The sequence below is a fragment of the Miscanthus floridulus genome, unplaced genomic scaffold, assembly GCF_019320115.1.
Source record: "Miscanthus floridulus cultivar M001 unplaced genomic scaffold, ASM1932011v1 fs_896_2_3, whole genome shotgun sequence".
In the NCBI taxonomy this organism is placed as follows: domain Eukaryota; kingdom Viridiplantae; phylum Streptophyta; class Magnoliopsida; order Poales; family Poaceae; genus Miscanthus; species Miscanthus floridulus.
In genome coordinates, this window is record NW_027097421.1 from 1 (window position 1) to 11,179 (window position 11,179).

An 11,179-nucleotide genomic window follows, 5' to 3' on the forward strand; every position below is an offset into this window, starting at 1 on the left:
CACTTCACCGCCTCCAACAACGTGGCCAAATACGAGGCCCTCATCAATGGCCTACAAGTCGCCATCGAACTTGGGGCACGGCGCCTCAAGGTCCGAGGCGACTCATGGCTCGTCATAGATCAAGTGATGAAGGAGTCAAACTACCTCGACCCCAAAATGGAGGCTTACTGCAAGTTAGTACAACGCCTTGAAGACAAGTTCGACAGTCTCGAACTAAATCACGTCGCGCGGAAGTACAACGAGGCCACCGACGAGCTGGCAAAGATGGCCTCGGCATGGGCCCCGGTCCCCCCGAACATCTTCGCCAGAGACCTCCACAAACCTTCCATTGGATACACCTTGGCAACAGAGGAGGGCCCACCTGTGGAACCCGCGGCGAAGCTCGACGCCCCCTCTGCTGCCGAGACCCCCTCGACCAAGCCCGAGGTCATGGAAGTCAATGCCAAGCCTCCGCAGACTGATCAGGACGCGGATTGGTGAGTCCCGTTCCTTGATTGGCTTGATCGGGGGAGCTTCCTGACGACAGAACCGAAGCGCGACGGCTTGCGCGCCGAGCCAAGACCTATGCCCTCTACAACGACGAATTGTACAGGCGAAGTCCCTCAGGTGTCCTCCAACGGTGTATCAGTTCTGAGGCGGGCCAAGCCCTGCTTTGGGACTTACACGCAGGCGCCTACGGGCACCATGCGGCGCCCCGGACGCTCGTAGGGAACGCTTTCCGCCAAGGGTTCTACTGGCCGATGGTGGTCGCCGACGCTATCAAGCTAGTACGCTCCTACGAAGGATGCCAGTACTACGCTCGGCAGACACATCTCCCAGCCCTGGCCCTGCAAACCATCCCCATCACATGGCCGTTCGCCGTGTGGGGGCTCGACATGGTCGGGCCTCTGCAAAAGGCCCCCAGGGGCTACACCCATCTATTGGTATCAATCGATAAGTTCTCCAAATGGATCGAGGCTCGTCCGATCAATCGAATCAAATCCGAGCAGGCGGTGCTGTTCTTCACTGACATTATCCATAGGTTTGGGGTCTCCAACACCATCATCACCGACAACAGGACGTAGTTCACCGACAAAAAGTTCCTGACGTTTTGCGACGACCACCACATCTGTGTGGCCTGGTCGGCCGTAGGACACCCAAGGACCAACGGCCAAGTAGAGCGTGCCAACGGCATGATCCTACATGGCCTCAAGCCAAGGATTCACAACCGGTTGAAAAAGTTTGGCAAGAAATGGCTCGCCGAACTCCCGTCGGTCATCTAGAGCCTGAGGAACACTCCAAGCCGAGCCACGGGATTCACACCTTTCTTCCTAGTCTATGGGGCCGAGGCCATCCTCCCCACCGACTTGGAATATGGTTCCCTGAGGCTGCAAGCCTATAACGAACAAAGCAACCGCACCACCGGAGAGGACGCCCTTGATCAACTGGAGGAAGCTCGAGACGTCGCGCTACTACACTCGGCCAAATACCAGCAGAGCCTGCGGCGCTATCAGGCCTGACACGTCCGAGGCTGAGACTTGAAGGTAGGCGACCTGGTGTTGAGGCTAGCACAGAGCAACAAGGGTCGCCACAAGCTGACCCCGCCATGGGAAGGACCGTACATCATCGCCCAAGTGCTGAAGCCCAGGACCTACAAGCTGGCCAACGAGAAGGGCGAAGTCTTCACCAACGCTTGGAACATAGAATAGCAACATCGCTTTTATCCCTAAATTTCCAAGCATTGTATATGTCGTTTCTCGAAATACAATTAAAAAGCGTTCTTTAGTTGGTCTAACTTTTTGAGAAACCCCCCGAGCCCATCATAGGCCTCGGCAATATAGTAACGCGGCAAGGGAGACTCGGTTCTACGTCAGTAGAACCAAGCCTCCCTCAGGGGCTAGATAGGGGACCCCCCTAGGTGTCCCCTAGGTCCCACGCACCATTCTTCAGTTGTTTTTCGCAAAAATTCCTACGCCAAGTCCCTAGCTGGCCCTGACGAATCAGTTGTAAAAACCCCTCGGACCAAGGTCTGTTTCCTAAGCAAGAGGCCGGTAGAGTCGCGAGACGGCCTACGCCTCTGGGCTACGGCACTCCCTCACTACCTCTCGCTCAAGGGACGGCTTAGGCCCCAAGGGGGTGTTTTGCAAACGAAATCCGATCAGGAGCAACAGAGGGCAGAGGCTCAGAAACATAAGAAAAACAACTAAGAAACACAAATACTTCAAAAATAAAGGCCTTGATGGCCACAAGCGTTACGATACAAAAAATAACCCCTATTCTATTTTTACATAGCCCCTGGGGCCCAGATCAAGGCTCAGGGCCTTCAGCACCGGCAGATGGTAGGGGAGGAACCACCTCCTCTTCGAAGAGCGTCACCAGCGCCATGCCAGGACCTTCCGCCGCCTCCATTAGCTTCACGACCGCCGCATCGGCCTCCTCGTCATCATCAGGCAGAACATAGCCATCACTGATGGCCGGGAGGTCAACGCCAAGGTAGTGAGAGGAGATGACGGCCAACGCCCGCTTGACACCCGTGTGCAGTGCCCCTCGGAGCCGCTCGCGCATCTGGCTGCTTAGTGCAATCAAGCGGCTCCCAAGGGAGCTGCCTGCCTGAACCCCCTCGACCTCCAAGGCCTCGCAGGCGGAAAGGGCAGCACGTTTCAGTGCCTCATGCTCCTCGATCTCGGTCTCGAGCACCGTCTGCACCACGCTGGAAGCCTCGGCGGCCCAAATGACCTCCGCCTCTGACTCTGCACCACGGAAAATGGAATGAGGTCAAGCGAGAGAAAGAACAACCTAAGTTAGGGACGGAAGCCCACGGAACTCACCCTTGGCCTTCTGCTCCCAACGTCGGGCCTCGGCCTTCTCCTTCAACCGCTGGGCCTCGACCCGAGAGGCCTCGGCCGCCCTGGAAGCTCCACTTCCTAGCTCTACGTCATACGAGGAAGTCAGGGAGCGAACATAAGGAAAAGGAAACAAAACAAGGGGACTGGAACTCACCCTCGACCGTCCCCTTCAAAACCACAGCCTTGATTTGTGAGGCCTCAACCACAGCAAGGGCCTCGTTCAGAGCGCCTTTTGTCAGCTAGTGCGCACTCTCCTCTACCCCCAGCTGCCCGGCGAGGGCCTTGCCCGAGGCCGTCGCTTCCTCGGCTCGGGACCTGAAGGCATCCCGATCGCTGACCGCGTGGGTAAGCTCCTCCTCCAGCTCCTTGACCCACGCTGCCAAAGGGGCGAGCTACGTCTGGGCCATGGCCGCCTTGACCTTCGCGTTGGCACAGCGAAGGCAGAGGTCCTCCACCTCCGCGCTTCGCGCCGATAGAAGCTCGTTAGCGTCGGCAAGAAGGCCCTTCTGCCGCTGAAGCTGGTCCCAGATGCCCCTCTCCCGCCGGAGAAAAACCAACTTCCCGAGGGACCGGGTCTCGAGCTCCTGAGGAAACAGAACAGAGGTCGTCGATTGCGACAAAACCAAGAAAAGAACGACGTCACGTGAGAAAGGAAAACGCGAACATGGGCGACTCCGGGCAGTTCGTCGGCCACCACGGACAAGGCCGTCCACAATGACCGCTCCACCAGCTAGCGATATTGCTTGAAGGTGCCCCAGCGCCCACCCTCGGCTACGTCCTCAAGGGCGAACAGAGGCTCCCCCTCAGGGTTGTCCCGGCTCCGCCACAGTACCCGCGGGTGATCCCACCCGCAAGGCTCAGGTCGCGCCCGCACGAGGGCCGAGCTTCTCTCGTCCAAGATCGGCGTCGGCTGTTCCACGACACCAGCATCCTCGGCGTCGACCGCCTCTAGCACCCGGGAAGTATCGTCGGAGGAGATCGGATAGACCTCCGCCTCCCGGGCGCTCTCTCGCAACAACGACGGCGCCTGAACCAAGGGCACCACCGAGGCCTCCGCCGCCTTCATCTCTGCCTCCTGGACGGACAGCCCCGCCACCATTACAATGGCCTTGATGGTCTCGGGGGCTCCAGCCTCCGCCATCGTGGCCTCGGAGGATGCAAAAACACCGCCTGCGGCCACTGCGGTCTCGGCTGTCTCGGGTGGCCCGTCCTCCGTCGCCTCAACCTCAGAGACCCTAGGGGCTTCGGCAACCAAGGGCACGCCGGCCCCATCCGACTCGGGAGCCTCGCCCCCGCGGGATGGAAGCACCCCCTCCCTCGTCTGTGTAGGGGCCGCCTCGGCAGCCCCTCCTTGGGCGGCCGGTTCTTTCAGGTCGACCCTCACCGATGCCGCGCCGCGGTGGATGGCGGCTTGTGCCTCCACCACCTAGTGGGCGGAGGAGCCGGGGCTCGCCTTAAGCGCCTTAAGGGGCGCCAAGGGAAGGTCGTCCGCAGGCCGCTTCCGACTAAGGAAAATTAACCTACAAGATCAGTGTGAGACCAAAAAAGCGAACAGAAGACACTATGACCCTGCCAAGAATACACTTGCCTTGAACAGGGCGGCAACCGCTTCTCCATGGCAAACCTCATCCGCAATGGTGGAGGCGGTGGTAGAGGCGTCGCCTCCGTATCCATCGGCGCCGGTCGGTCCTCAGCGGACCCCGGCGCCCCTTCGGTCCTCTGCGGGGGCGGTGGCGTCACCTCCACCGCCACCTGCTCCACCACGGCCGCCGGGCCCATCGGGCTGATGGCGCATTTGCCTAACGCCCGCGCCTCGGGCGTGTTGGCCTCGGCCCCAGAGCGCGCAACCACCGGCCCCGGGTCCGCTTCTCCTCCCCCTCCTGGGGGTGTCGGGCTGCTCACCGACGCCCCGGGCGCCACCTCCACGACGTCAGGAAGGTGGTCTAGGGGACCTCGCCCTCCCTCGCCCTTGTCGTTCCCGTCCGAGGCCTCTGTCGACAACGACGTCGACGGGGATTCCTCCAACGGGAGACCATCCTTCCGTTGTTGACGGCGGCGCTTATCCAGCTCCTCACGCGCGAGGATGTGCTTCGTGTGCTTCGCCGCCTTGGCATCCTTTCGCCTCTTATGCGCATCGGCGTGAGCACGATTGATCGCCCGCCGCCCCGTGTCCTCGGGAACGGGCGGTGGAGAGGAGCGCACGTCCCTCATCCCCTGAAGGAACGACAAACACGCATGAGGGAACAAGGGGTAAGGGGAGACTGAGGAGGTTCAGAGGCTATAGCGGCACACGACTTACCAGTGAAAGGAACCTCCGCGACGGCCACATTGCGATAGGGGTCAAGTTGCCGCCCCTCAGCTTCGCCTCTACCGTCTCCCCCACCCGACGAAGAATTTCCTCATCGAAAAGGGCGGAGGAGGACATCCGGGTGCCCTCAATGGGCTCACCCGGCTTCATCTTGAACAGCCGCCACCGCCGAGCCATCAGCGGCAGCACCCTCCGGTGGTGGAAGGCGGCCACGACCACGGCCACGGTGAGGCCATGGCCTCGCAGCCTCGCCAGCCCCTCTAGGAGCGGCTCCAGCTTGGGCTAGTCGACCTTTGGGACACCCCACTTCCATTTCTCCGAGCAACTCCCCACAATCCGCCCGGTGTAGGGGGGAAGCCCTCCGTCGTCGTTGTGAAGGTAAAACCAACTCATGTACCACCGGCGGTTGGAGGACGCGAGTTGGGCCGGGATGTAGAGGTGCAGGTGGTCCTGACGCACTTGGAGAGTGCAGCCTTCGGCCCTCGCCGCCTTCCTCTTACCCGACGTGCCCGTCGGCTTGGTAGTATGCCCCGCCCGGAACAGATGGAGCCACAACTCCCAATGGGGAGCGATCCCTAAATACCCCTCGTAGACGGCAACAAAGATAGCCGCCTGAGCGATGGAGTTGGGATTAAAATTGTGGAGCTCCACGCCGTAGTAGTGCGGGAGCGCCCACATGAACCGGTCCGCCGGGACGCCGAGGCCACACTCGTGGAAGGAGACGAAGCTCACGACATAGCCATCGCGAGGCCTCGGCTCCGGCTCGCTGTATGGAGCAATCCACTCTGGCCTAGCAGGGTCTGTCACCGGGCGGAGGAGTCCACCATCGACAAGCAACTGGAGCATCTCCTCGGTGACATCCGACGGATCCCAGGGGTCCGCCTCGACAACAACGATGTCGCTGGCCATGGGTACGATGGAGGAATCAAGGGTGACGGTGAGTTTTTTCTCTCCCTCCCACGCTCTTGCTTTTTTCTCGCTGTCTCCCTAGGCTCGCTCTTCTCTCCTCTTCTTCCCGGCACCCGCTGCGCTAGCGACGGCACGACGAAGACGGTGCTAATGCAGGCAAGGTAAGACGAGGAGGGGCGAGACTCCTCAAGTATTTATGCAAGGAGGAGGCTAAACGAACGGGCAATGAAATCATGGAGGTTTTCCCCCGCCCGGCGCAGTTAACCACGAGCCGATTTCGTCGGCCCACGCGCCCACATCTCCCGCATTAAATGCGAGGACGGTTACGTCCCATCCACCACGTCATGCTTGGCCACTATGGCAGCAGGCGTCGTTTTGACTCCCCATGAAACCGCCTCAAAAGGCGCACCGCCCGTGCCGAGCCAACAGGGAAGATATTCCCTGCGGCCTATTCCTTTCGTATGAAGGAACCAGGCTCTGAACCTATTACGATCTAGGGGTTCGAAGGCTGGGCCCCAAAGGGTTTCGATAGCCGCCCTAGGATAACAGAGTTAGAGACGACCGCGGGTGAGCCCATACGGGGCCGAGGCCCAAGCAAGCGAAACGCTTGGGACGCCCAAAGTTGTGTCCGAGACCGGAGGAAAGTCTCCGAATGGGATCCCACCGTAGGGAGGCACCGAGCCACCAAGGCCCAGCGAACGGCCTCGGCACCCACTAGAGACATCCTCTGGTACTCTTGGAGTGTGTCTCTAGACCGCTAGCCGTCCCCTAGCGAATGGGGTACGGGCCTCCACTCGGACTACCCGATAACAGCTCATCGGAAGTGCCACCGCTCGTGCCCATCAAGGGTAGCGAGGCACATTCCACCCCTCCTTCTGAGCAAAAAGGAAGCGCGAGGGTCACACAAAAAAGTCAGGGGAACCCCCGACGGCCTTCTCGTTTTATGCAGAGGCTAGGGGGCTCTTCCTGCAACCTTGCCGAGACCCAGCGACCCCAGCTCGCACTCAAAGGGGCTCAGCAAAACAAACCCTCCTTTCGAGCGAAAAGGAAGCGTGAGGGTCGTACAAAAAGACAGGGGAGTTCCTGACGGTCCTCTCACCCTGTGCAGAGGCTAGGGGGCTCTTCCTACAAATACGCCGAGACCCCACAACTCGGGCTTGCGCCCAAAAGGGGCCTCGGCAAACAAGCCCTCACGCGCGAGGGGCGTATAAAAAGTCAGGGGAACTCCCGACAGCCCTTTCGCTCTGCGCAGAGGCTAGGGGCTCTTCCTGCAACCTTGTCAAGACCAGAATAGGCTCGGCAAACAAACCCTCTGTCCGAATGAAAAGGATATGTGAGGGGTGGATGAAACAGTCAGGGGACCCCTGACCGCCCTCTTGCTCTAGGCGGAGGCTCGGGGGCTCCTCTTGCACCCAAAGACCAAGACAAACGCTCCAAAGCCATGCTAGAGGTTTCATTACAAAACACGACAAAGGGCACCGAGCCCGTTACGGTCTAGGGGTTCAAAGGCTGGGCCTCCAAGAGGTTTCGACAGCCGCCCCAGGGCAACAGAGTTAGGGATGACTTCGGGGCGAGCCTACGAATGGCCCAGGCCCGAGCAAATAGTCGCTCGGGGTGTCCTAAGTCGTGTCCGAGACCGGCAGGGAAGTATCCGAATGGGATCCCACCGTAGGGAGGCACCGAGCCACCGAGGCCCAGCGAACGGCCTCGGCACCCACTAGAGAAACCCTCTAGTACTTTTGGAGTGCGTCTCTAAACTGCTAGCTGTCCCCTAGCGAATGGGGCTCGGGCCTCCACTTGGACTACCCGATAACAGCTCACCGGAAGTGTCCACGCTCGCGCCCATCGAGGGTAGCCTGGCACATTCCACCCCTCCTTCCAAGCGAAAGGAAGCGTGAGGGTCATACCCAAAGTCAGGGGGCCCCCTAACGAACCTCTCGCTCCGTGCGGAGGCTAGAGGGCTTTTTCCTGCAGCCTCGCCGAGACCCCCGCAACCCGAACTTGCGCTTATGGGCTCGGCAAATGCAATAAGAACTACTCGCTCAAACGCGAAAATGGAGAAAACCCCTAGAGGAGTAACTTCACTCCTCCAGGGGCTTGGGGGCTACACCCGGCGGGTGCGCTCGCGCGCACCCACTGGAACCTCAAAAAACAAACCCCAATTCCTACGGAGTAGGTATAAACCCAGCCTCGGCAAACCCTCGGGGAGAGTGCACGCACTCCCCCTGAGGCTTGGGGGCTACTGTCGGGTACCTTAGAACGGGGTACCCCAAGCAAACATCAAATGGGTCGCTAAAGTCCCATCTAAAAAATAAAGCTAGAAGGTAAGCCATGGGCCCTCATCCGCCACGACCGAGCCCACTGGGTCCTCCTCCTCCTCGCCTCGAGCCTCGAGCAGGAGGTCTCGGCATCCTGACGAAAACTCCGCCTCGCGCGAGGCTCTCCAGGGAAGGCCTCAACAGGGAACGCCGTCTCCGCCTCGCCCGAGGCTCTCCGCGGAAGGCCTCTGCAGGGGGTGCATTCTCCGTATCACGCGAGGCATCTCGCGCGAGGCCTCGGCAAGGAGCCCGATCTCCGTCTCGCGCGAGGCCTCGATCTCCGTGTCGCTCGAGGCCAAGTCGTCCGCAGCCCGTCACCCCCTGCCTCGACCGACCCTCCAGACAGCGCGTCATGTCTCATTAATGCTTCAACCACTCCCGCAATCTCAGCCGGATGATGGCTCAACGCCACAGAATGGCCGACGGGACCCGAGGTCGCATCAGCGCCATACCGGCCGGGACAGGGCACGGCGGGGATTACCGACCACTGTGTCTTCACGCTGTGTCCACGATCAGCGCCATACCGACTGGGACAGGGTACGGCAGGGATTACCGGCCACTGTGTCCTAATGCTGTATCTACGATCAGCCGCCCACTCGAGGCCTCGGCACTGTACTCCAAGGTCTCGGCTATCTTGGGGTTCGCGCCTGCCGAGACCCCTCCACCGCAGTGCAGCCTCGGCACCGACCAAGTCTCGGCCTCGCGCACAGTCCGTCCACAGCGGCTTCACGTTCGCCGCCGCACCCACTCCGAGGCATTCCTGGGGCTCCCACGACGCACAGGATCTGATGGGACGACCACGCCGCTCCAGTGCTTCAAGGATGGACCACTCCGATGACCACGCCGCCATAGGAACAGGCTACAGGGCCCGGACACGCCGCCTCTGTTCACACGACACCATACAGTTAGCTCATGTACCGTCCTTGTCCTCCCTTTAGGCTATAAAAGGAGAGGACTTGGGCCGTTTTTGAGGGAGGGGGAACACATTGTAACACACGCACACATCCCTGCCACCTGAGAGCAACGTCTCAAGCGGCCCGCACGACACCTTGCCGAGACCTGGGACCAGCTCCCTCTCTCCCTTAGCTTGTAACCCCCTACTACGAGCACTTCGGTGTAAGGAATACAAGATCGACCTCTCAGACTGGACGTAGGGCCTCGATTGCCTGAACCAGTATAAACCTTGTGTCTCTTTGCATCACCACCCGGAATTGGGAGCACGCAGAACAAATTCACTAGTTGGTTGAGGACCCCCCCGGTCCGAAACACCGACAATATGTAAATAGGTTCATGCCCGTGTGTTGCTACGGGACAGCTAAACTTTTATACTAAAAACACATGGATCGCACGATAAGATAACAATACTGTAAAAGTATATGACCGATGTTAAAGTGACATTTAAAGTTTAGTTAATCCATGGAGTAATTTAGATTGTGCCTTTTGTACTGCCCCAACAATTCTTTTACCAAGCATATACAAAATCTAGTTAACAGCATTCGATCCACAATCAAAATTCATTACCTTGGTATCTGAGGATCATAATACAGAAGGTTTGCCGAGTGCCTGAGATTTGACACTCGACAAACGCACCGTGATCGTTTCCACTCCGTCACGTTACTTTTTTTTGCCGAGTGTCGGTTTCAGCTCTCGGCAAAGTCTTTGCCGAGTGCCCGATAGAAAACACTCGGCAAAGAGCCGTTTGCCAGCACTGTAGATGTCGTGTGCTGTTTGTCGAGTGTTACACTCGGCAAATCCTTTGCCGAGTGTTGCAAAGCGACTGTTTCCGGTAGTGGTAGTGACCTGTAGCACAACTGGTAACCTGGCACGTCGACCATAATTGTGCAGGATAAGTAAATTTGGCATTCTACATGCTATTGAGATATATCTTTAGCTTAACTGTAGTTGCTTCAACTTTCTCCCACATAAATTCTTCAACAAGCTAAGGTGCACCAGAAGCCACATCATAATCTGAAAGGAGCTGCTACATTTACACACAAAAAAAAACAATTATTCTATTGAAACTAACAAATTACAAAATCTTGTGTTGAATTCTATTGAATTACTCCATAAAAATCTCACACTATGCTCTTGGATTGGTGCATATCAATGAAGATCTCTTCCCATGTTGCTTGGAAAGACAATCTACATACTACACCAATAGACAAAAAAATCCACAACTTAGAGATTCTGTTTTTTTTTCTCAAACAAGCATATTTAGTCCAATCATCTATGACTATTAGGACCTGTGATGTTCCAAACTTTTCAACTACCACTACTGTTCCAGCTCCAGCCTTGCTTATTAGCTGTGAAAAGTTCTGAAGGTCTACCCTTCAAAAAACTACAAATATGATAGAAAATGCAGATTGCAACTGATATCTAGATGTGTCCACTCTTAGTGCCACAAATGTTGCTTAAGTTTCATCAACATGCTCTAATTTTCTTGTGAGAAGCTGACGATTCAGTTTTGCTATACTTCACTTTGCATAGCACTATGTTCCCTCCTCCCTCCCTCTCTCTCTCGTGTTAGAAACTTAAACTGCAATATAAGTAACTAAAGGTTTAGGTGCCTCTGCTGGATCAATTATTGTTGGTTGAAAGACTTTCATTGATGAGGCCTGATCAATCGTGTCTCAAGTATAAAGTTCAATGATTTTTTTAAGAGGAAAAAGAACTGCACAGATCAAGTAGCAAAGGAAATCTGAATAATATAAACCTCCAGGCAAGGAAAGGAAAGTATAAGATGTAAGATTCTTTGAAGAACAATAGTATTTTAAAAATTCATATCGTGTTTTGAACATTTCTGTCGGGCTAACAATCTC